Below are 25,936 nucleotides of genomic sequence, written 5' to 3'. Positions count from 1 at the left end.
GCATGAAATGTCCAGAATAGGCAAATCCATAGAGACAGAAAGTAGAATGGTGGTTGCCAGTGTTTGGGGGTGAGAAGAATAAAGGTACAGGGTACAGTGTTTCTTTTGGGGGTATGATGAAAACTGTTCTATAATTGCTTGTGGTGAAAGACGCACAATTCTGCGAATATACTAAAACTACTGAATTTTACACTTTAAGTGGGTAAATTGTATAGTATGTGAATTAGATCTTCAACAAATCTGTTACTAAGGGAAAAAAGTGGAAGAGGGAAACAGAAGGTTGGATTAGAGTATCATGTGACAATGGAAAAAGGTCAGAGAATTGCTGACTTTACAGACAGGAGACCATGAGACAAGGAATGCAGGTGGCCTCTAGAAAGTGGAAAAGGCAAGGAAACAGATTTGGAAGCCCTTGAGCTTCCAAAAGGGGACACAGCCCTGCCTACACCTTGATTTTAACCAAGTGAGACCTGTGTCAAATTTTTGACCTACAGAACTGTAAGATAATAAATTTGTGCCATTTTTACCATATTTGTAATAATTAACATTACGGCAGTCATCAATTGTGAGTGAGAGTAGAGAAGAAGGTATTGGAGGTTTGACAGAAGAGGAGACGTTAGCAAATAGTTATGTAGGAAAGCAAAAGAATGAACTGACCAGCAAAACTGCAGTATGATTACCAGCCAGCATTAAAAACACACTTAAGGGAATTGGGAAGACCTTTCTCCCCAGTCTAGATGGCTACCGTGCAAGCGTTATTTTTTCATTACCCGTCATCGAGCAATGTTTCGTTGGTCCAAAGACGATCATCTGTTACAAGTTTGGCAAATCATTATATAACACTCCTAACCACAAATGATTTCTGGATTGGGTTATTAACAAACACTGTCCCTCAAAATGAAAGCAATAGGCAGTTAACCAAAGTCTTAAGAACTGACAACAAAAATCCAATCCTTGCAGAGTGAGCTGTGATTATAGCTCAAGCCTTAAGACAAGCCCCAGCCCAAATGTATTCACCAATAGAGAGCAGGGTCACACGTTTCTTAACGGCAAAGATACATTCTGAGAAATGCATAGCTAGGCAATTTCATCATTGTGCGAACATCATAGAATGTACTTACACAAACCTAGATGGTAGAGCCTATACACACCTAGGCTATATGGTACTAATCTTATGGGGCCACTGTCATATATGCAGTCTATCATTGAAGAAAACATCGTTATGTAGTGCATGACTGTACACCGCTAAAATAGTGGAGTCCTCTTTAACCAAATCTCCCCTCAAGCTCTTTCTCAGGGATGGCGCTGTGAGATACCAACAAGGAAAATTCTCCCAGCAGAAAGAACCTGGGAGAGATGCATTGAAATTATTCCATTAATAAGGAGGTGAGTTAACAAACGGAAGCCTGTGATATGTGCTGGTCCTACAATCTGCTTTACTCACCTCCTCCACTGATATAAGACCTGTATCAGTGACCACTATATGTTGCTTTCTTCCTTTCTAAAGGCTCTTTTTAACTTAGTGATATCTTGTTTGTCTTTCATCATCTTATATTTCTTGTACTCTAGAAGAACAACATAGACACATTTAATTCATGTGGATTCCAGTGAGCTTGAGAGAGAGAAGCATAAGGATCATTTCACTCAGCAAGTGACTGCTCTGAGTAAGCAGGAGACAAAAGGCATGAATCTGTCATTTCTTCAGTCGCTTTCAGTTTCTGGGCGCCTCTCCTGGTGTGGACATTTACAGTTTGAGTGCAATTCTACAGTCTCTAAACAGAAGCCAATGACTTCCTCTGGTGCTCAACAGAAGAGTGAGCAATCTGTTCCAACACTGGAGGGAAAATCCAATGGGTTGGACTTATTGAGAGACAGCATGTCAGCCTCCAACATGGCTCATAAATACAACATACTCTGCTTGATGGGTGATTTAAGAGATTTTCAAAGATAATTTTGACCATACATGATTTTAAAATGTGTAACGTATTTGTTGTATTACTTAAGAATTTTCTATTTTGCTATAGAAAGTAAGAAAAAACAAAAAATAAGGAGGCTAGATGAAACTGAGTATAGAAGCAAATGGCAAGTGAGGTATGTTGGAAAGATAAAAATAAGTAGAGTATACATGTACTGAACTAGACAGAAAGGGAAGGAAGGACCAAGACGTACCAAATATTCATGATCCACTAAATATACATGAGGCACATAAGCATTTGACATTTATGAGGTCTTAAATCAGCTACCCATAGATGATACTATTCTTGCCCCACTGGTCCTCTGCCCAAGAAATGTAGATGAAAACCATAGCTACTCATTGGGCTAATTGATGAGGTATAGGTATGTGCCAGGCACACTTGCCCTTGAGTCTTTACAACGGACAAGTGTGTGTGTGTTGGCTCCATGCACCTTGAGTCTGTTGGAATCCTTTGCTCAAACTTCAACTCTGATCCTCATAACCCCACCATCAGAGAGGAAAGTTGACACAGCAGGGAAAAAACAAGAAGATGGACACTGTATAATCCAGATTTAGGTAGTATGTTTCTTCCACCCTGCTTGTAACTTTTTTTTTTTTGAGGAAGATTAGCCCTGAGCTAACTACTGCCAATCCTCCTCTTTTTGCTGAGGAAGACTGGCCCTGAGCTAACAACCATGCCTATCTTCCTCTACTTTATACGTGGGATGCCTACCACAGCATGGCTTTTGCCAAGTGGTGCCATGTCTGCACCCGGGATCCAAACTGGCGAACCCCGGGCCGCCGAGAAGTGACAAGTGCGAACTTAACTGCTGCCCCACTGGGCCAGCCCCCACTCTGCTTGTAACTTAACCAAAATGTGTTAATCTACTCCACCTCTTTCACCTTACTTCTCATTGTGTGTTTTAAATGTTTTTAATAAACTGTGTGATTTGAGCTTCTTAGGTTGGTCTGTGAACTCTTCTTTTCTGTAGCCTCTGTGATGGCTTTGCTTAATAAGGGTCTTGGAGGCTACCATTGCCCTAAGGTAATTTCTCGCATGGCAGGAGCTGACTTTAGAACCTTTGCAAATGATTATGACTCTACTGTTTTGAGGGCCGTTAAATTTGTCACTCAGTGTATAGGTTACAAAACTGTGTGCAACCATATCTAGACCTGATCAACAGAGATTCTGGGGATCAGAGATGAACTGTCATGTCTTTGAAAAGTTTCTCATTAAGGAGGCGAGGTATCTGTTGCTCTATGTGGGGAAACCGCATTATGTTAGACAAGGGAATTGATTAAATTGGATGTATGGGAAGAAATATACGTGTACTGTACTATGAGATTGTCTGTCCCTCACGCCCCCTTCTCTGGCAAACTGCCATTCAGCTTCCACATATCTGGCATGGAAGCTATATGTTCTTACAGTGCCCATTGCCTTGACTTCGGCTGACTGGTTTAGAGATGAGTACCTGACCTGAGCTAAGCCAATAAACCCCTTCTCTGGGATTTTTGAATTTAGGACTCAAAGAATTGAGGTCTGTTACTCTTCATTGTTGACATTTATGTGGTGTATAGATTGCAGTATGTCAGGATTTTAACTGGATAACTTGGGTTCTAGAGCCAGGTTGCTTAGATTTGAATCCTGATCCTGACATTTACTATCTACATGAGCTTGGGCAAATGGCTTAATCTCTCTTCAGTTTCCTTATCTGTCAAGTAAAGATAATTATAATATCTAATTCATAAGGTTATAGTGACTATTAGAGGATCTTAGAACCATACCTTGTACTCATTAAATGTTATTTATCTTTACTCTTTACAAATCGAGTCAAAGTATTTTATTTTTCCCAAATCTGACCTCAATTCAATGTTATTCAATTCAACATTTATTTTTTGTGCATCTACTATATTCTAAGCATTAAGTCACGCTTAGGAGAAAAAATGGTGCCAAAATAGACATGGCCCACGCCTTCATGGAACTTATAGTTTAGTGGGAAAGGCAAATATTGAACAAATAATCACGTAAAGAGTCATAATACAAACTATAAGATGTGCTACAAAGGACAAGTAGAAGGTAGTATGAGAGGTTATAACTAGAATACCAATCTAGTCTTCCTTAAGAAAGCAGTGTAAGAGTTCATCAGGGAAGAGGAAGTTGGAGAAAGCTTTCCAGGTAGAGGGGTCTTATGCAAAGGCCTTTCGTGGGTTGGATTTAGTGAGAAAAGGAGGAAGAAAGTGGCATGAAATGAGGTTGGAGAAATAGGCAGGGACCAGATCGTTCAGGACCTTGTTAGATGAGTAGGATACTGAAGATTCAAGATCTTGGAGGTTAGGTTAAGGATTTTTGATCAGGACGGTAGCGGTTGAAAATGAGAGTAGCCAGGGTTAAGAGATATTTAGTAAAAAGGATAGAATCAAGCATTTATTCTGCTTTCTTACATAAACTGCACCACTGGGTAATCAAATAATCGAAGAAAGGTGATTTGCCTTTGTAGAAATATTGCAGCTAATAAATGAAGAATGATGGAATTATATCACCATTTTAAAATCCCTAATGAATGAATTGATCCGGCATTATTGATTAACAACTGTTAACATTACAAAAAGAAAGACAAGGTTACATTTTGTGTCTCCTAATGGAAAAATACACTGCCACCTATGACGATATCTTGCCAAAATATTAAACTTGAATCTGATAAAACATCTAGATCCTACTACCAATTTACAGAAAATACAGAGGACAAGGGAACACCTAAAGTATACCATGAGTATGCAATGACAAAATCCAGATCGTGACAAAAAACTACAGGGCAAACAACCTACTCCCTTAAGTTTAAAAAAAAATTACTGGGAAAACAGAGAGAAAAAATACAGAAGACTTAAAAGATATACCATCCAAATACAGTATAGCTTCTTACAAAACAATTGAAAAAAAATCCTATAATGTTCATGAGTCTGTGGGAAATGCGACTAAAAACTGGATACTTTATGATATTAAGAAATCGTTATTTTTAAATTATGATAATGGCATTGAGAGTTTTTTTTTAAGTCTATCTCTTTTAGAGATATAGACTAAAATATTTACATGGAAAATCTTATGATATCCGGGATTTGCTTCCAAAGGGGAAAATGGATGAAGGCATGGGAGAGGTAGCATTGGCCTTTCATTGGATTTGGGGGCTTGGGTGATAAGTACAAGTTTATATATTTTTTAACTCTTCTTTCTATTTTTTTATATGTTTCACATTCTCCACAGTAAAAAATTTTTTAAAAAGTGTTTATTTTTAAAGAAATTTGGAAAGCAAAATTGACATGTTAATGATAAATTGGATATTTAGCTAGGAAGAGTGCGAGGGAGGTGTCAGGGGTGATACTAGGTTTCTGATTTTTGTTTCTGGACCTAAAGTGGTGCCCTTCAGTGATTTAGAAAACAATGAGCAACAGGCTGGCCCAATGGCATAGTGGTTAAGTTCGCATGCTCTGCTTGGATGGCCTGGTGTTTGCAGGTTCAGATGTCAGGCATGGACTTACACACCACACATCAAGCCATGCTGTGGCGGCATCCCACATATAAAGTAGAGAAAGATTCGCACGGATGTTAGCTCAGGGACCATTCCTCAAGCCAAAAAAAAAAAGAGGAAGATTGGCAACAGATGATAGCTCAAGGCCAATCTTCCTCATTAAAAAAGAAAGAAAGAAAGAAAAGAAAACAATGAGCAAGAACCATGTTCACAGAAGAAGGCCATTAATCTGTTTTGGACATGTTGAATCTGAGGTGTCTGAGACAACCAAGCAAAGTAGAACCAGTAGGCAGTTAGATAGGCAGATCTGGAGCTGGGTAGAGAGATCTGGGCTAGTGGTATACATTTAAGAATCAATGGCTCATAGAGTTTATGTGAGGCTTTCTTCATTGGTTCTCAAACTTGAGCATGGATCCAAATTACCTGGAGAGTTCATTCAAACACACATCACTGGGGCCCAACCTCAGAGCTTCTGATTCAGCAGGTCTAGGTATGACTTAAGAATTTCCATTTCTAACAAAATGACAAGCGATGCTCATGCTGTAGGTCTGGGGACCTCATTTTGAGAGCCACTGGCCTAGGAAGACATTATAAACACTAGTTCTCAACCTTGGATGTGAAGCTGGGTATCTGAGGGTTACTGTAAATATTCAATAAGAACATGATTACCCTTGACCTTGTTCTCAACACAGACAGAGATGAAAAGAAGTTAATCTTGTTAATTTGCTGTTTTCCTGTTTAACGTGAGGAGTGATTCAAGGGTCACAAGGACTTATGAGCATGTTTTGCTGAAGAATGCCTTTAAGGAAGTTATGACCACCAAATAACCAGCCCCTAGACGTGTTGACACCTAGAACTCTAGTTGCCCAGGGGCTTATCTGGAGTGAAAGAAATAGGGGATTTCCCTTTGTTTCTCTGAAATTCTTCCTTGTAAGCCCCTTTGCTCTATAAAGACCGCCTGCTTTCTTCTTTCATTAAGGTAGCTTTGAGAGAACCTATCCTCCCACCTTCTCATTTTGGCCAATTCAGATAAACCTTTCTCCATCTCCAAGCGTCTCAGTGATTGGCTTTGCGCATCCAGCACATGAATTTGAGATTAAGAGTTTGATATCAGACACACACTGAGAATGTCAGCAAAGACAAGAAAGAGAGTGTTTTGAGTTGGGAGGAGCGCTCAAAAAGACCGATGCTGCTCAAAAGTCCACTAACGTGAGGGCGAAAAATTTTCTTCAGATTAGCAACATAGAAATAATTGGTGAGGGGCTGGCCCTGTGGCCGAGTGGTTAAGCTTGCGCACTCCGCTGCAGGCAGCCCAGTGTTTCGTTGGTTCGAATCCTGGGTGCAGCCATGGCACTGCTCATCAAACCACGCTGAGGCAGCATCCCACATGCCACAACTAGGAGGACCCACAACGAAGAATATACAACTATGTACTGGGGGGATTTGGGGAGAAAAAGGAAAAAAAAATAAAATCTTTAAAAAAAAGAAAAGAAATAATTGGTGACATTAAGGAGATATATCTTGGTAGAGTGAAGGGAAAATCAAATCAGAGGGGATGAGAAGTAAAGAAGGGGTGGAAAAACAAAGAACAGTGAGCGCAGATAATAGTTTTGAGAAGTTTGGCTGTGAATCCTGTGAAGTGGAAGAAAAACAGCCCAGGGAAAAGGGGCGTGACTGCTAATGGGTATGAGTTTCTTTTTAGGGTGATGAGACTGTTCAAAAATTGATGGTACTGTTGTTTGCACAACTCTGTGAACATACTAACAACCATGAAATTGTTCACTTTAAATGGGTGAATTGTATGCTATGTGAATTATATCTCAATAAAGTTCAGAGAGAGAAAGAGATCTGATGATTGAGAGGAATTAGCTAAGGAATGAAGTATTTCTACACAGAGAGAATAATGTGTGCATTGGAGGAAAGAGTGCGGCATTTCAGAAGATGTGAAAAAAACATTCTGCGGCTGACATGTTCATTGAAAGAGTATAATGAGAGATGAAGCTGAAGATATTAAACAAGCCCACAAGCATGGTGTTGTGAAAGCCATGCCAAAGGTTTGAGACTTTATCCTAAGAAAAATAGGAAGCCACTGTTGGGTGATATGATCGCTATGCATTATAACCCTGGCTACCACATAGAGAACGAAGAGAAGGGAGAGTGTATTTGGGAAACCAGATAAGTGGTATTACAATTCTCCAGGCACATGCTATTGATGTCTCAGATCAGGAAGGTGGCAATAGGAATGGACAAGTTCAGCAGGACTTGTTGGAGGACTTGTTGGAGATGTAGGACAGTAGTGAAGTAGGGAAGCTGACTTGCTCACCTGGGTGGACGGTGAAATGGGAATGCTAGATGAGATGCAAGTTTCAGGGTGGGGAGCAAGACATTCTGTTTAACCTGGTTGGAAGGATCTTATAATAAGGGAGCAAGGATGATTTGTGCAGAGGCAAGTTCTCCTCCTCCGGAATTATTAAAGTCAGACTAAAGATCTTTCTGTTGAACATCAGGTATTCTTGCTCTGAAATAAGTTGTGAACTAAATAACTAAGTTCCCACTCAGCTCTAATGGCCTACCACAGGAAAATGCCATTTTTGGCAGAATTTGGTCCCCCCAAACAGCTCACAGCTGAAATGAAACCCTGTGTGCCTGGAATTTGAATTCCTCAGAATCATCTACACCAGGTTAATAATTAAAGGCTCCCCATACTGTCTACATTTGTTTGTTTCACCTGTGTGCAGGATTCTGGTTTCATAAAATCCTCCCAGCAGTACTATTTAACCTGGTGTCAAAAAAAGGTGTATGTATTCCACCAATCCACAGACAAGTCTCTACTAGCCCAGAAAGAAAAAGGTGGGAGGCTGCAGAAGCCACAGAAACTGACCTTGCTCAAAGCAAAAAACAGAGAAGAGGGCTCCTACAAAGTTGATCTTTGTATTTTTTCTCACACCCTCTCCAAGTATCTAGCACTGTGCCCTTAGGGCCCAACAGCCACTTGTTGGTTAATTGATCATCCAGATCTGGGGTGGGGTTGGGTTGAGAGGATGATAAAATTTTAAAATGTAAAGTGAAAAACAGAAAAGCACAAAAGGGAAGGAAAGGGAGAGGAGACAAGAGAATAATCTAAGGAAAGCCATATTTTGTGTCAGCGCTGCTAGTCTGGCAGTAAAAAGGAGCTGCCCCCTCAGTCCCTTGAGAAACTCTTAGTAAAGACTTGTCTAACCATCTTTGACTGTCCTTTTAAATGCCTAGGAGAGGCAGACTGGATTTGTTTGACTACTGAACTCCCACCTTGATTCTTCTCCAGTCTTTACCTTGTACAGACACTTGGACACACGCCCCACCAGGACTTCAAGCTGCTGCCCCTTCCTGAGCCTTCCTCTTTCGTGCCGTTTGTCTCCCAGGGTAAGTATTCCGCCTTCTTTTTCTTTCCCTTCTTCAAATCTTGCACAAAACTTTCTGGGCCTAATTCACATCTTTTTTATTTTCCTCATCTCCGAAATGGGAATAATAAAAATGATGGTAGGAATAATAGTAAAACCTATGTATTACAATTGCTATGAGGGTTCAACGTTGTACATGGTTGAAAATTTGTTGGAAATTGGAAAGGACTAGAAAATTAGGAGTTATTTTTATTCCCATTATTTCTAAAGTAGATTTCAGTTGTTAGAATTAGGGCACTAGAGTGCTGGGCTGCTTGTCTCTCAGGGAGAGGATTAATGTAAGATATTGCCAAATGTTTCAGAAGAAAAATCCACTCTGCTTCAAGCGAGATGCTAACCCACCTTGCGCAAAGTCCTTTGGAGAGAAGTCTTTCGGTTTAAAAGCTGGAGGCGTGGGAAAACAAAGTACTCAAACGCAGAGCGCCAGCGGCGCCCAGGGCCTCCTGGCCCGCAGACCGGCTTCCCCCGGGGCTCCCTCCCACCCGCCGGCTCTCGGCCTGAGCGCACGTCCGCCCGGCCAGGGGAAGCTGGGACTTAGGGTCCCTAGAGTTCAACACTGACGATTTCGCTGTTGACGGAGAACTCTAACCCCCGTCCTCACCCCCAGGCAGGGCCGGTCACTTCAGGGTGCCGGCACACTCCCTGCCCGGAAAGCTGGGTTATTGATGGTGTCATAAAATGACAGTCGAAGCTGTGGAAGGAATAAGCCTATTCTAGGGGAACAGCTGTAGGTGGTCCGTGTTGGGGGGAAGAGACGGACTTGGGTGTGCACATCTCCAGTCGTTTCAGAACCGCACGTCCAGCCAGGTCGCCCAGGGAAATGCTACAACAATTGTAGGGTACTGAGAGGATGCCAGGCGGTGCGAAGGCGGTAGGGAATCAGGGATACCCGGCCGGGGGTCGGCCGCGGCAGAGGAAGCGGGCGCGGAGCTCGCCGGCTCTCCACGTTGCCCACCTGTCTTGGGGGAGGGGGACACCTCTTCGCAGGCCTCAGTCTCGGAGTGTGAAAAATGGGCAGACTACAGCTAACCTGCCTCACCGAGAAAAGGGGCTGGGGTGTTCCGGTTCAGCGCCGCTACAGAAACCACTCGAGAAAATACAGGACTTTCTTTCGTTTTTAGTTCAAAGCAGGGGAAAAAATGCAAGAAGCGTGAAGCATGCACAGAAATGCTTTTGTCATTGTAAGCGGGGAGCTGGCTGAGAGGTCGGCTAGAGGAAGGACAAATTGGTGAGTGCTCATGCAGCCTATGAATGTAAATCTGCACGCGTGCACACACGCCAAGAGGAACCGACACCAAGACCCACGCTGTGTAAGCGGACCGAGTCGCTCACAGTTCAAGTTCCGACGACCTGGAGTTGACTCTTCTGCGCTTGCGCAATAACCGCGTTTCCCCACCCCCACCCCTCCGCGCCCCGCCCCCGAGCTCGCGTCGTCCCGCCCACTTTCCCTCCCCTTCCCCAGCCCGGCCGCCCGCGCAGAGCATTGTGGGACACAAACAAAGTGCCCCCAAAACAGGCAGGAGTGAGCGGAGCGGCGACGGCGGCGGCGCCGGCCCGCACGCGCGCGGCGGCGGCTCCCTCCCAACCTTCCCCCTCCCCTCCCCTCACTCCCTTTCCCCTTCCCCACCCCGCCCCGCCGGGAAAACGCGAGCCGTCGCCGCGCTCCGCAAACCGCTGCCTGCCCTCGGCTGCCCGCCCCCAACGGCCGCCCGCGCGCGGCGCCCCGGCGCCCTCGCTCCTCCCCTCAGGCCGCTCCGCGCGCCGCGGGGGCTTCCCGCCCGCAGCTTCGCCCTCTCCCGCCTCGCGGGCACGCCGCGGGCTGCGCCGCCATGCCCCGGCCGCAGGCTGTCCACGGGCCTGGGCGCGGCGGCCCGAGATAGGGTCCCCAGCCTCCCGGGGGAGGAGAGAGGCGGCGAGCCGCGCGCTCCGCCCCCTCCCCCCGGGCTGTCGCCTCCGCCGCCGACGCCGCCGCCTCAGCCTCAGCCTGGCGGGGAGGAGGAGCAGCACCAGGCCTCCGGGCCCCGGCGCGCCGCCCTCAGGTAACGGGGACGGGAGGGCGGGTTGGGGCAGCCGCCGGCCGCGGTCGCCGCCCGGGCCCTCGCGGTGCGCTCCCCGTCTGGGCGCTGGACGGGAGGGAAGCCTGGTCTTGTTGCCCCCGTCCGCTCCGGGAGACACCCCACAGAGTCCCCTCAGTGGCGCCTAATCCTTCAGGGAGGCGAGTGGCCTGGGCCGCGCAGTTGGGGAGGGACGAGCCGGGCTCCCGGGGCCGGGGTTCGCGCGCCGCCCCTCCCCCGGCGGGCGCCCCTCACCTGGCGGGCCGGGCCGCGCTGTCTGCGGCGCGGGGGAAGGGGGCACTCCTCAGAAGCCGCGGAACAGAGCGCATCCTGTGCTCCCTACCTGAGGATCCTTCTGCGTCGCGTCTTTTCTGCTGGCCTAACCAGAAACGGGTCACCTGCGAGGGAGATGACAGCACGTTGGCGCTCGGGCAGGGACTGCGTCCGTGCGAGCCCCGAGGCTTCGCCGGCGTTTAGCAGAAAGCCCGAGGTGGTGTGCTCTGTCGGAACCGACAGAAAGGAAGACGAAAACTTACATTCTTTTCAACATATGAGCAGATTACCTGTGGTCAGGAAAAAATCCTCTAACTTTCGCTTATTTCCTGTTTTATTCGGGTATAGGCCAGTACCAAAACAAGCTTCACAATTTGATAGATGGCAAATAGTTTGGATAGGTAAAGATTTTTATGGTTTCCTTTTGCTGAAGATTTCAGTTGGAATTACTGGATTTAATAAAATATAAATCTTCATTTCCTCTGTTACTTCATGTTGACTGTCAATGAATTAATATTATTTAATTTTACCTAATGTAGTTTCCTTATCATAGAATGTGAAAATAATGACAGGCATGTTTTCCTATATTTCAGGATGATTACATTCTTTAATTATGAAAACCAGACTTATTTTGTGCAGCACTGCAAGGCATTTTACATATGTGATCTTATTTAATTCTTAGAACAACCTAATGACTTAGATATTATTACTTGACTTTTATAGATGAGACGGAAACTTAGTGATATTAAGTAACTTGCTTTAGGCACCACAACTAGAAAGAAAAGAGGTAAGGTTTGTACCCAGATATATTTCCAGCTCAGGTGTATTTTCTGCTGTACCTCTCAGTACAGATACCCTTTTTTTAAACCTTATGAAAAATTTCAATCTTATGGAAGATGAGAAAAAAAATAACAGTGAATACTACACTACCTAGGTTCCATGATTATCATTTATTGTTTCCTCCTCTCTTCTCTCCTTTCTGTTTGCGTCTCTCTGTGTGTAACCAATGGAAAGTAAGTTGCAAAGGTTGTGACACTCAAATATTTCTGCATGCATTTCCTAAAAATAAGGACATTCTCTCACCCCAGTATCATTATTGGCACCTGTCTGAAATAATTCATATGCACATTTCCTCAGTGTTCCAAAGTCTCTTTGGGAGTTTTTCCCCCAGCTATATTCAATCAAGATTCATGCGTTGTGTTTGGTGATTATGCCTGTAGTCTGTTTTTAAAAAGAATAGTACCCATTTCCTTTTTTTCTGATACTTAACTGACCAAACCAGTCTTAAAGAGTGCTCCCACGTTCTGAACTTAGCTGTTTCCTCATTGTGTCATTTAATTCATCCTTCTATCTCCCTGAATTTCCTGTTAGTGGAAGGTAGTTCTAAAGAAAAGCTTGATTAGCTTAAAGTGAAACTTTCTTTGGCAAAAATATTTAATAGGTGATGCTATGTAGTTCATATTGTGTCATATAGGAGGTACATAATGTCAGTTTGCCACACTGTTAGTGATGTTAGATGTGACCATTTGATTGAAGTGACTACCAGACCTGTTATGAAGGTGTGGTTTGCCTGTTTGTGATTTGTGTGTAATCTTGGGGTAATACTTTGACATCAGGCAAATATCCTGTTTCTGACTACATTTTGCTTAGTAATTTTAGCACCCATTGATAGTGAGTCTTGCTTAAATCAGTTATTTTATTAGAGATTTTCTGTAAGGAAGATTTCCTTCATTAACTAGGGGTGAACTAAAGTTTCTCCTAAAAATACAGAGTAAATGCTTAATTCCTTCCCTTTAATTACCAATTTTCAGAGTAAAGAGCTGGGGAAATAGTCTCCCCCCAATGGTGGCAAATGAGGGGTTTTTTTCTTTTTTGTGGGCATACCACTGTGGACTCATGGGTTTTAATTTGTTCCTTTTTTTTTTAATAACCATTACAATTCTTTTTCTTTTTGGTGATCAAACTGTCCCAAATTTGGACAGTAGGAACCCTTTCAAGCTGGCTTCTGTGTCTTTAACACTTCTGCTCGCCATTAGTCTTGAAGTACTTTCTAGCACAAGATATGCCAGGCTTGCCTTGTTACTCTCTTCCCTCCAGATCTGGAATGGGCTGCTTATCCAAGGAGTTGTAGTTCTTTTCTGGTGAGAAGTGGTGTATAGAAAGCAAGATCTGGATGTTTGACATATTCATTTCTGCTGGACTGTCGCTGCTCTAGGCCCTTTCCAAGGAGAAAACCAAAAAATAGTTTTTTGCTTGTTTGCTTAATCGTTTCCAGTTCAAACATAACTTAGCAGATTTTTCCTTAACTTCTTTGATTCTATATTTGTCTCTTTTGTCTTAAGTGAAAATCTTGGTGCCCAATAAAATTAATGTATTTACTTGCTTTATCCTACTATGTATACATAAAATTGTTTCAAAATTACCTTACCAATATTACTATCATAAACTTTTGAAAGTTCAAAATTTCTTTGCATTTATTTTTGTCCTTAGAATATATTATATGAAAGATGTATAATCAGAGTACTTACTGTGTTCAAAAGTCACTTGAAATACTTTTCTCTGTTTGGTTATGCTACCAATTTGATATGGTTCATTGGTTTCATTTTTTGTTTTAGAGTTTTCTTTTTAAATTTTTATTTTTTGAATTTGTAAAATATATACATGGTTCAAAAGTGAAAATAATGTTTTAAAAGTATGTTTAAAGAAGCCTCACCCAGATTAGTTTTTAAGATGAAGTATTTTTTACCTTTGCCATACCTTTTAATATCTAATATATTCTTATATATCTTAACTGCAGAAGGATTAGCAGTAGACAAAGTATGTTACTTACTTGAAGCAGTAGGGGAGTACTTTTAAATTTTGCGATTCGATTCTGATTCCTCTGGCAAAGAGAAAGCACTAAGACTAATCTTCAGAGGTGAGCAGAGAAGTAGATTTCAAGCTTGCTTTTGCAAGCTTTACTTGAAAATCGCATTTTTAAAGAGGCACGTAGTTAGTGGAAGTTTTGTGAATCCGTCTACTTATATGCCACACAACAAAACTGACATGCATATGCCATCTGCAAATATAAAAGACATTTGGACATGTGATCAGTGAAGCCAGCACATTTTGTTTGAATTGGGCAAAATTTGGTAGAAATGATAATTGTGTGTTCAGATGAGGGGTTTTTTTTTTTGTTTTTTTTTTTTGAGGAAAATTAGCCCTGAGCTAACATCCACACCCATCTTCCTCTACTTTATACGTGTGACACCTACCACAGCATGGCTTTTGCCAAGCAGTGCCACGTCGGCACCCGGGATCCAAACCGGCGAACCCCGGGCCGCCGAGAAGTGAAAAGTGCGAACTTAACTGCTGCCCCACTGGGCCCGCCGCCAAATGAGGGTTTAAGAGGGAGCAATGGTTGTCTAAAAGTATGCAGAGCACAGTTAGGCAATTTATCAGCTGCCGCTCACCCAGGTGCCGAAAAGCAAAAGATGTGCCCGCAGTGTGTTTTCCTCAGTGTACACCACTACTGATTTGGGTAACAGAGTAGAACCTCTATTTCCTTCAGGGAGTGGAGTGGGAAAATGGAGAATGCATATGCTTTGGCCCCATTCACCTTGGTTCTGTCTTTAATCTCAGTAAAATAGACTGCCTAAGATTATTAGAACACAAAGTGATGAAAAGAATACCACAAACAGTAGCTTAGGTGTGTATAACCACATAGCAGCTAGAGCCTATTGTGGTAGGCTGAATGGACTAATACAGTGATGATGATAATTGCTAACATTTGTTGATCCCTTTCAAAAAGCCAGCAGTGTGCTAAACGTTTATACATCATCTCATTTAAATCTCACATTAACCCTTTGATATTGCTGCTACTATCTTATTTTGTAAGTAGGGAAACTGATATCCTGGTTTCAAACTCAGGTCTGTCTTCAGAGTTAGCATTTAAAAACTACTTTGCTACACCTAAATGTAACACTAAATATAACATGTAATAAAATTGAATATATTTTCACTCACTGTGTGTTAAAGGAACTACATGACTGATGTTTGTCCTATAGCAACACTGAAGGTTGCATGCCAAGCGCCCCATGTGCTTGTCATGTTTGTTACACATCCTTAGTATATCAGACCTTGCTTCAGAAACTACATTTAGGGGCCAGCCCCATGGCCGAGTGGTTGTTTGCACACTCTGCTTCAGTGGCCCAGGGTTTCACCAGTTCAGATCCTGGACACAGATCTAGCGCCACACATCAAGCCATGCTGAGGCAGCATCCCACATCACAGAACTAGAAGGACCTGCAACTAGGATATACAACTGTGTACTGCTGGGCTTTGGGGAAAGAAGAAGAAGAAGAAAAGAAGATTGGCAACAGATGTTAGCTCAGGACCAGTCTTTTTTAAAAAAGGAAACTATGTTTAGGTATTTTAATAGGCATTTAAATTGTAGAGCATCAGCAATCAAGATGGATTGATGGATGGAGAAATGTGATAAAACAAGTTTACTAGAATTTTCATGGCATTTACCTGTAAAAGTCTTTAAATTTTGCTATACCCGGAGTTTTTCATAGTAAAATGTTGACTATACATTCTTCTTATACATTATTGACAGCTGTGTTAAACCAATAATAATCTCTATCCTCTGTGTCTACGGTGGTCCTCTTAAACTTTTAAGGGATAAAACACTCTTGTCACTAAAAATGGTCAAGTATCAAAGACTATTGTAAAGGGATTTCCTTTATTAGGAGGCTCCTAATTAATTAGGCTCCTTCCAACTATGATTTTTTATTATCTTGGTAAATATTACATATATTGAATATATATATTTCCCTGTAGTTTCCTGATATTTCGTAGACTGCTATTGAGCATACTCTATTTTTATAAGCTTTATGGGTTTTTACTTTAAATGCCGCCACATTCACCACTGAAACAGATAATTCTCCATCTACTTCAGAATGATTGTTTGAAATTTCTCCTGTTAAGCTGAAAGCCACCTTAGTTTTTTTTTTTATTTTTTAATATTAGAAATACTTCACCCCATTTTAGGCCATGAGCTGAAAATCTCTAGATGCTTAGTTACAAGATCTAAAGTAGTGATTGTATAAGTGCCTTTAAAAATATAAAGATACGGTAGATTTATACTATACTCCTGCTTGAAGGGTACATTAAGTATTATGTTAACTTTCTTTAGTAACATCATTATTAGTGCCAAGGGTGACATTTTACGTAGCCAGCAAATTTTTCCATAACTGGTCCTGAAGTAAATCACTGATTTGTATCATCATGGTATTTCACATTGATAACTCTGCCTTAGAGTGAAAATTGGTGGATGAAACTTATTATTGATGTCTCACTCTTGGCGAACAGCATCTTCCTTGTCTCTACATTGAATGGTGTTCTATTTTAATAATTTTCTTGTATGGCTTTTTAAAAAATCTTAAAATTACAAGTGTTTGGTACCCAATTTGCAGCTTTAGTATTTTGTATTGCTATCCCTCTATAGGTATTAGATGTATTTATTTCTTTATGTTGACGTGATTTGCTATTCATCTGGTTTTGATACTTTTTGATACATTCAGCATAAGTATACAGACATCTTGGGGTAGCATATAACCAAGACTGAATCTCTGGAATCAGGATTTTGTGGAACTACTACCTCTGGTTTCTGAAACAACTTTAGATAATTCCTTTTTTAAATAATTTCCTCTAGGGGCTGGTCATGTGGGCAAATAGTTAAGTTCTCACACTTGGCGGCCCAGGGTTTTGCCGGTTCGGATCCTAGACGTGGACTTGGCACTGCTCATCAGGCTATGCTGAGGCGGCATCCCACTTAGCGCAACCAGAGGCACTCACAACTAGAATATACAGCTACGTACTGGGGGGCTTTGGGGAGGAGAAGAAGAAAAAAAAGAAGATTGGCAACAGTTCTTAGCTCAGGTGCCAGTCTTTAGGGAAAAAAAAATTTAAATGATTTCCTCTGAATTCAGATCTGAACCTGCTAAATATCTGTTTCTCACCTACTTTTAGCAAGCAAGCAAGCATATTCATTACTACCCTCTATTAAATATTCTATTTGTGCTCTTTGATAAAATTGGGAAACTCTTCAGTCCAAACAAAGAAAATAGGAGTTTTCGGGGACTCAACTATACTTGCTTTGCTTCTGTTACATTTTTCTCTCTTAACTCGTGTTGTTTACTGGTGTGTGTGTGCACGCATGCTCATGCACCTGTCTATGTGTTTCTTCCACTTTTACCTTTTTCACTCTTTTACATTTTGACTACCTGGGTCTTACTTTTTCCTTGGCTCTTTGCTTTTCTCCCTTTCTGCTTTGGATATTCCAACACTGACCATTTCCTTTTTGTGACTTTTCATTACTGTATGAGGACAGTTTATTTTATCTTTGGTTCCTTTTACGTTCCATATAAAACCATACAATCCATACTTCTATGAGAATTATTTCTATTTACAGGAATCACTGCCTCGTTGTTTTTTGGCCCACCTGATTCTGTTTCTTCCTCCTTTCTACTTTTTTCAACTAGGTTTAGTTTGCTTTACTGTGCGAGGCAATACTGCATAGTGTTAAGAGCAAAACTGAACATACTACCTGGGTTCAAATCTTGACTCTGATACTAGTGGTGTGGCCTTGGGCTAGTTCCTTAATTTCCCTGTGTTTCATTTTCCTTACTGGTAAAATGAAGATATCAAGTGAGACCTCTCTGAAAAGGTGGTGTGAAAATTAAATTATTTAATTTGTAAAAAGTACTTAGAACAGTGCTTGGTACATACTGAGTACTATGTAAGTATTAACTAATGATTATTGTTATTATTTTTTTAACAACTTGTTCAAAGCCATTGATTATTTTTAACAGCTATTGAAATATAATTCAAAAGCCGTAGATTATTGCCACTACAAATTTGTGGTCTCCATTTTCACTTGGATCTTCAGTACCTCCTACCCATCCTTCTGTTTTGTTTGGGTTTATTTCCGCACACATTTCTCATATTTCATTTTCCTCAGAATTCTGCTTTATCTCCTCTCTTCTCAGCAGTCTACTTGTAACTTCAAAGAGAAATAAAAGCTAAAGCTATTAGACAAGAACTCCCACTACTTCTCACCACCCCCTGTAAATGTAACTGTAACTGCACCCTTCCTTTCCTCTTTTTTCCTGTCACTGGGTTTCCTATTTAAGCTAATTCTTTCACTCATGGACTAAATCCAGTTTCTTTCTACCTATATAGGGAACTTATGCTATCTGTTAGCACCTGTTTGCTCTATCTTTAACTTTTCTTCTTCTCTGAGTCTTTTCTAACAACAGTCAAAACATTCTCGGGGCCGGCTCCGTTGGCCGAGTAGTTAAGTGCGGGCGCTCCGCTGCGGCGGCCCAGGGTTCGGATCCTGGGCACGGACATGGCACCTCTCATCAGGCTACGTTGAGGCGGTGTCCCACATCCCACAACTAGAAGGACCTGCAACTAAGATATACAACTATGTACAGGGGGGTTTGGGAAGATAAAGCAGAGAAAAAAACAAAAAGCATTCTCTATATATTTTACCACAATAAAAAAATATATATCTGGGGGGAAAAAGCATTCTCTAGTTTCTCTCATTCTCTAAAAATGCCAATATCCTCCCTTTAGCCTTTATTTCCCTCCAGCTAACCTGCTTGCTCTATCTTTAGAACCACACTTCTTCTAATTGAATTGTCTGTGTTCACAGTTTTCACTTCCGCATTTCTGTATACTCTTTATCTTTGTCTATTACAATTTAACATCTGACCCTACTCCCTCTCCCTTATGTGCTATTATAAGACCATCAGTGACGCCTTGTGGCTCAATTGAGTAGGCTTTGGTCTGTATCTTATTTGACTTATCAGCAGCATTTGACACTGTCAATCACTACTCCTTCAAATATTCTACACCCTTGATTTCTGAAACGTTGTACCGTCCTGGTCATTCTATTTATCTGTTTCCCAGGTTTTCCTTCTACTGCCCCCCTTTTCTTCCTTTATCCGTCTAGCTAAAGGTTTATCAGTTTTGCTTAACTCTTCAGAGAACCAAGTTTCGGCTGTAGTTTGTCTATTTTTTGTTTCATTTATGCCTGCTCTGTTTCCTTGTATTTATTTTGGGTTTGTCTTACTCTTTTTCTAGCTGCTTAGTATAGAAGCCTAGACCGTTTATTTTTTTTTTAATTATAATGAAATATGTGTAAAAAATTTACCACCTTAACCATTTTTAAGTGTACAGTTCAATAGCATGAAGTAAATTCACATCGTTAATGCCACCATCACCACCATCCATCTCCAGAACTCTTTTCGTCTTGCAGCACTGTAACTCTGTACACATTAAACAATAACTTCCAATTCCCCTCTCTCTCCCCCGCCTGGCATCTACCCTTCTACATTCTTTCTCTATGAATTTGACTACTCTAGGGACCTCATATAATTAGAACCAGGCAATCTTTATCCTCTTGTGACTGGTCTTTTTCACTTAGCGTAATGTTCTCAATATTCATCCATATGAATGGATGTATCAGAATTTCATAGCAATTTTTGGAGTTTCTTTCCTTTTAAAGGCTAAATAATATTCCATTGTATGTATATACCACATTTTGTTTATCCATTTATCTGTCAATGGACATTTGGCTATTGAAAATAATACTCTTAGGAACATTTGTGTCTGAATATATATATATGTTCATGTCCCTGCTTTCAATTCTTTTGGGTATATACCCAAAAGTAGAATTGCTGGATTATATGGTAATTCTATTTTTAATTTTTGAGGAACTGCCATACTGTTTTCCACAGTGACTACACTTATGCTCCTACTGGCAGTGCAGAAGGGTTCCATTTCTGCACGTCCTTGTCAACACTTGTTATTTTCTGTTTTTTATAGTAGCTGTACTAATGGATGTGAAGTGGTAGGGTGTGTGGTGGTAGGCCATTGATTTTTAGAGTTTCCTTTCTAATATATATGTTTAAAGCTATAAATTTTACTCTAGGTGCTGTTTTAGCTGTATCATACAAATGTCGATAATGATGTATTTTCAGTATTACTCAGTTAAAAATACTTTCCAATTTCCCTTGGTGATTTCCCTTGGTCAGCCTATGGATTATTTGGAAGTGTGTTGTTTTATTTCCAAATATTTGGGGTTTTCTTGATAACTCATTGATTTCTAATTTTTTTGTGATGAGATAACTCTGTGTACATTCATTCCTTTATAATTCGGTAAGTTTTGCTTTATGGCCCACCATATGGTCTTGATGAACATACTGTGTTGCACTGGAAAAGAATGTATATTCTGCACTATAAATATCAATTAGGTCAAGGTGGTTGATGGTATTGTTCAAATCTTTTATGTCTTTACTGATTTATATTTATTTTGCCCAGTTCTACCAATTACTGGGAAGGTATTAAAATTTTCAACTGTTATTGTGGATTTTCTTTCTCCTTAATTCTGTCAGTATTTACATCTCGTATTTTGAAGCATTGTTATTAGGTGCATACACATTTTTTATTGGGGCTTTTTTTGTTGTTTTTGTGTGTGTACGTGTGTGGAATATTAGCCCTGAGCTAACCTGCTGCCAATTCTCCTCTTTTTCTGCTGAGGAAGATTGACCCAGAGCTAACATCTGTGCCTGTCTTCCTCAACTTTATATGTAGGACGCCTGCCACAGCATGGCTTAATTAGCAGTGCATACGTTTGCAACCGGGATCCGAAACGGCAAACCCCAGGTCACCAAAGCAGAGTGCACGAACTTAACTGCTACGCCACTTAGCTGGCCCCACATTTTTTTTTTAAAGATTTTATTTTTCCTTTTTCTCCCCAAAGCCCCCTGGTACATAGTTGCATATTTTTGGTTGTGAGTCCTTCCAGTTGTGGCATGCAGGATGCCGCCTCAACATGGCTTGATGAGCAGTGCCATGTCTGCGCCCAGGATCCAAACCAGCAAAACCCTGGGCCGCTGAAGCAGAGCGTGCAAACCCAACCATTTGGCCACGAGGCTGGCCCCTGACCCCACATTTTTTATTGTTATACAACTCTGTATCTCGTGATATTTTTTTGTCTTGAAGTTTCCTTTATTTGGTATTAAATATAGAAAACTCCAGCCTTCTTATGCTTATGGTTTGCACAGTATATCTTTTAATATAGTAATAAGTATATCTTTACCTATCCATGTCTTTTTATTTAAAGTGGGTTTCTTATGAAGAGCATATAGTTGGGTTTGCTTTTTTAATCCCAGTCTCTGCCTTTCAGTTGAATGTTTAGTCCATTAAAATTCAATGAAGTTAAATTTTACATTATTTTGAAAAGCAGATGTGTATTAGTTTGCTAGGGCTGCTGTAACAAAGTACCACAAACTGGGTGACTTCAAGAGAAATTTTTGTGTGACTGTTCTGGAGGCTGGGAGTCTGAAATCAGGGTGTCGGCAGGGTTGATTCCTTCTGAGTGAAAGAACCTGTGAGGGAAGGATCTGTTCTATGCCTCTCTCTTTGCTTCTGCTAATGCCTTGGTTTGTGGCAGCATAACTCCAGTCTGCATGTGGCATTCTCCCTAAGTGTCTGCGAATTTTCCCTTTCTATAAGGGCATCATAATTACCACATTTTAACTTGATTGCCTTTGTAAATAACCTGTCTTCAAGAAGGTAACATTCTCAGGTACTGGGGGTTAGAACTTCAACATATTTTGAGGGATGCAGGGGGAGACGGTTCAGTCCATAACAAAACACATTTAAGATTGGCAACAGTGCGAAGGCGTGTTGGGTAATGCCACTGTACTTGTGTACATCTTTTAAAAGATGTGCAGTGGAACTCTTAGTTACTTGATTTGAACACTTAAAAACTCTTCATGGGAAAAAAAGAGGTCTTTAAATGCTAATTGAGTAAAACTAACTTGAATTTGACTTGCTCATGTAAGGATCCAAAAGAGTGGGTAAGATACACCCTTTCTTCAAGCTAGCTTTCTAGTAATAATGATTTGATGTTAATAGCTGATATCCCTTAAGTACTATGATTGAATTCTTGTAAACAGCAACATGGGGTGGGGAGAAGGGACTGGAAATTTGAATTTTTTAGTCAGACCTGTTCAAATCCTAGTTTTATTACTTAGTATTTATAGGACTATGGGCAAGTTAATTTAACTTTCTGTTTTCCTCATTTATAACTGGATTTTTAAAATCCTTTTCTCAGAATTGTGAGTCCAGAATGAGAGAAAGACATTTGGTGGGCATTACTCAATATATATTAACTTCCCTTGATGTAGAAATTAACACTCAGCATGACTCTGTAGCTACCAGCAATGAGAGGAAATTCTAATAGTTTAATGTAACCGGTTTAGTTGATTTATTGTTTAACTCCAGGTGAATCTCAAATCTCTCTTTCTCAAAGCTCTGAGCTAGAACGGACTTTTTGTTTTGTTTTGTTTTGTCTTGTTTTGCAGGGAAAGATTCACCCTGAGCTAACATCTGTTGCCAGTCTTCCTCTTTTTTTTTTTTCCTCCCCAAAGCCCCAGTGCATAGTTATATATCGTAGTTATAAGTCCTTCTAGTTCTTCTATGTGAGCCACTGCCCCAGCATGGCAACTGACTGACAGGTGGTGTGATCCCACAACCAGGAAACAAACCTGGGCTGCCAAAGTGGTGAAAGCGCTGAACTTTAACCACTAGGCCATCAGGGCTGGCTCTAGAAAGGACTTCTTTTTCTTTCTTTTTTTTTTTTTAAGGATTGGCACCTGGGCTAACAACTGTTGCCAATCTTTTTTTTTCCTTTTTTTTCTGCTTTATTTCCCAAAGCATACCCCCTCTCCCCCCACATAGTTGTATATCTTAGTTGCAGGTCCTTCTAGTTGTGAAGAAAAGACTTCTTTATGTAGTAAAATGATTGAAATCTTTAGTTGATTAAAAAATGTCTAGTTGGGCTGACCCAGTGGCACAGCAGTTAAGTTCGCAGGTTCCGCTTCTCGACGCCAGTTCTGATCCTGGGTGCAGACATGGCACTGCTTGGCAAAAGCCATCCTGTGGTAAGCCTCCCACGTATAAAGTAGAGGAAGATGAGCATGGATGTTAGCTCAGGGCCAGTCTTCCTCAGCAAAAAGAGGAGGAGGATTGGCTGTAGTTAGCTCAGGGCTAGTCTTCCTCAAAAAAAATAATAAAATAAAAAAAAATGTCTAGTTACAAAAGTTAAACGATTTTTTTTTGAAACTGAGATACAGTAATCCATTTGGAATTCTTCCTGAAAACTTAATAAACACATAAGGAAGACCTTTGGGAAATAAAGCATCATCAAATAAAGATCGCATACACTTTTATTAGTGTATTTATTCAGAGAAAGAGTAAAAGCATGTTCTCAAATGTGAGTACTCATGTGAATCCATTCTAAACAGTGTCGTTTCCTTCATGGAAAAATACAGATAGTTGTTTTTGCTTAGACTAAACAGAGTGATAAGTTTTCTTAGAACAAAATTTAAAATATGAGGTACTGTAACATTTGTGAAGAAAAAACAACTTGATTCTAAAGAAAATAAAAGTGGAAAGCATCTCATTTTAACTTAATAACTTTCTGGAGAAGGAAATTGTAGGAGTTGTAATTTTCACTCAGAAATTTTCTGTGAAATTTTGGCATGAAGATTTTACTTTGAGTTACAGCTCTTCCATTCTTAAACCAGCTATATTAACAAGTTTTCTATAAAATGTTTGCATGTTGTATATGTTAAACTCTTTAGAAATATTTATTTCATATATTTTGTCTCAAGTTTTATTTTGTTGTTTATCATTTGCAATTATACTTTTATTAATGTTGTGATTCAACATAAAAGGATATGCTTATTCCAAAAACAGGCACCATAAACCACAGACATTTATTTGACATTGTGTGTGTGTGAGAGAGAGAGAGAGGAAAATTCTCCCTGAGCTAACATCTGGTGCCAGTCTTTCTCTATTTTGTGTGGAATGTTGCCATAGCATGGCTTGACAGGTGGTGCTAGGTCTGCACCTGGGATGCAAACCTGCAAACCTTGGGCCGCTGAAGTGGAGCACATGAACTTAACCACTACACCAGCAGGCCAGCCCTATTCAAGATTTTTTAAATGCCCTCTGTGTTAGGCCATTGTAGAATACACACAGGCTCAGCCTCTTCCCTCATAGTAGCATACAGATCTGTCGGAGAGCAAGATCTGTAAAGAACTAGTAATTGATTACCTAGTATACATAAACTGCTCTTCTGAGTAATAGAGCAGTGATCCTTTTGTGGCCATAAAGGGATGCCCAGTTGAGAATCACTGCACTATAATAAGCAGTGTTATTGGTAAGAGTATAACCCATGTAAATGGTCTAGAAACAGAAATGGTTAAGAACCTCTGCTGATGTGTCCACACAAAGACTTGTACACAAGTGTTAATAGCAGCTTTATTTGTAATAACCCCAAACTGGAAACAACTCAAAAACCTATCAACAGTTAAATGATAAATAGGTTATGGTACATCCATACAATGGAATAGTACTCAGCAATAAAAAGGAACAAAAAATTCTTGAGCCCAACAACATGGATGAATCTCAAAATAATTAGATCCAGTGAAAGAAGCCAGATGAGTAAGAAAATATATACTGTATGGTTTCTCTTACATAAAATTCTGGAAAATGTAGCTAATCTAAAATGAAAAGCAAATCAGTGGTTCCTAGGGAGGGGAAGGAAGGAGAGATTTTGAAGAGGTACAAAGAAACTTACAGGAGTCATGAAAATGTTCCTTATCTTGATTGTGGTGATGATATGTATGTCAAAATTGATCAAATGGTACTCTTTAAATATGTACTGTTTATTGTATGTCAGTTATATCTCAAGCAGTTATAAAATGATTTTTAAAGAACACAGGTATGATTGATTCTGTAAATATATTGGAATTATCCTTGGAGAAACAGGACATATACCTTGGTTACCTAAATTGATACTATATCAAATGCCAGATCAATGGTCAAGACAGAAGATACTATAAGAGTTCAGTGGAGGGAAAGGCAGCATAGTTTAATAATAAAATGAGGACAGGATTTAAGTAAGTTCCTGATTTTGAGCCCCTTTTAGGCCACTTATTTTCTCTGATCTTTACTTTCCTTGATCTTTAAAGAGTTTCCTCATCTACTTCATAAGATTTTTAAGATCTAAAGAAAATATATTTTAAAACACATTGTAATCTGAAAAAAGACATACAAATGGAAGGTATTGCTGACATCTAGGGTGGAAGGAGAAACAAAATAGAGTAGCTTTTGACCTGATGAGAGCAATAAAGGAGTAGTTCCAAAAAGGGACCAGAGGTGAGGAAGCAGAAATATGTGTATGTTTGGAGAGTGAGTCAAAATCAGTTTGGAACAAGAGTTCATGCTGGAGAGTAGGGAGAGAAAGATAGCAGCCTACAGCGCCCGAAAGCATAATAGAGCAGACAGAGTATGAGATATATAGTGAAAAAGCTTAGGATCAGGATGTAAATTGCTGTTTACTAGCCCTATGACCTTGGGTAAGTGATTTACTCTGAGTGTCAATTTCCTCATCAATATAGTGGGAGCATGATAGTCTGCCTTATCTCAAGGATTTTATATATTAAAATCAGTCTGTATCTGGGAGCTGGGCCGGTGGTGCAGCAATTAAGGGCCACATTCCACTTCAGTGGCCCAGGATTTGCCGGTTTGGATCCTGGGCACGGACATGGCACCACTTGGCTA

The 25,936-nt window shown here is 40.6% G+C and overlaps 1 protein-coding gene and 1 long non-coding RNA gene across 13 annotated transcripts in view; one reads left to right on the top strand and one right to left on the bottom strand.

Annotated features, from left to right (window-relative positions):
• LOC103549850 (uncharacterized) overlaps positions 1-11,450 on the bottom strand; it is a 28,224-nt gene extending 16,774 nt beyond the window's left edge. Inside the window, exon 1 of one of the 2 annotated variants that reach the window (XR_544626.2) lies at positions 11,316-11,450. This is a non-coding gene — a long non-coding RNA (uncharacterized lncRNA). Of the gene's footprint in view, positions 1-11,227 lie in introns of both variants that reach the window. The other variant, XR_011540968.1, reaches the window with a different exon arrangement.
• Positions 10,330-25,936, top strand: part of ZBTB44 (zinc finger and BTB domain containing 44) — a 76,235-nt gene continuing 60,628 nt past the window's right edge. The window contains exon 1 of one of the 11 annotated variants that reach the window (XM_070623453.1): positions 10,330-10,957. The gene's annotated coding sequence lies outside the window, so the exon portion shown is untranslated. The remainder of the gene's footprint in view (positions 10,958-25,936) is intronic. The other 10 variants (XM_070623460.1, XM_070623462.1, XM_070623468.1 and 7 more) reach the window with 10 other exon arrangements.

Source organism: Equus przewalskii, chromosome 6 (genome assembly GCF_037783145.1).
Source record: "Equus przewalskii isolate Varuska chromosome 6, EquPr2, whole genome shotgun sequence".
In the NCBI taxonomy this organism is placed as follows: Eukaryota; Metazoa; Chordata; class Mammalia; order Perissodactyla; family Equidae; genus Equus; species Equus przewalskii.
Note: the sequence above shows the minus strand (reverse complement) of the source record. Positions and strands in the feature narration are given on the sequence as shown.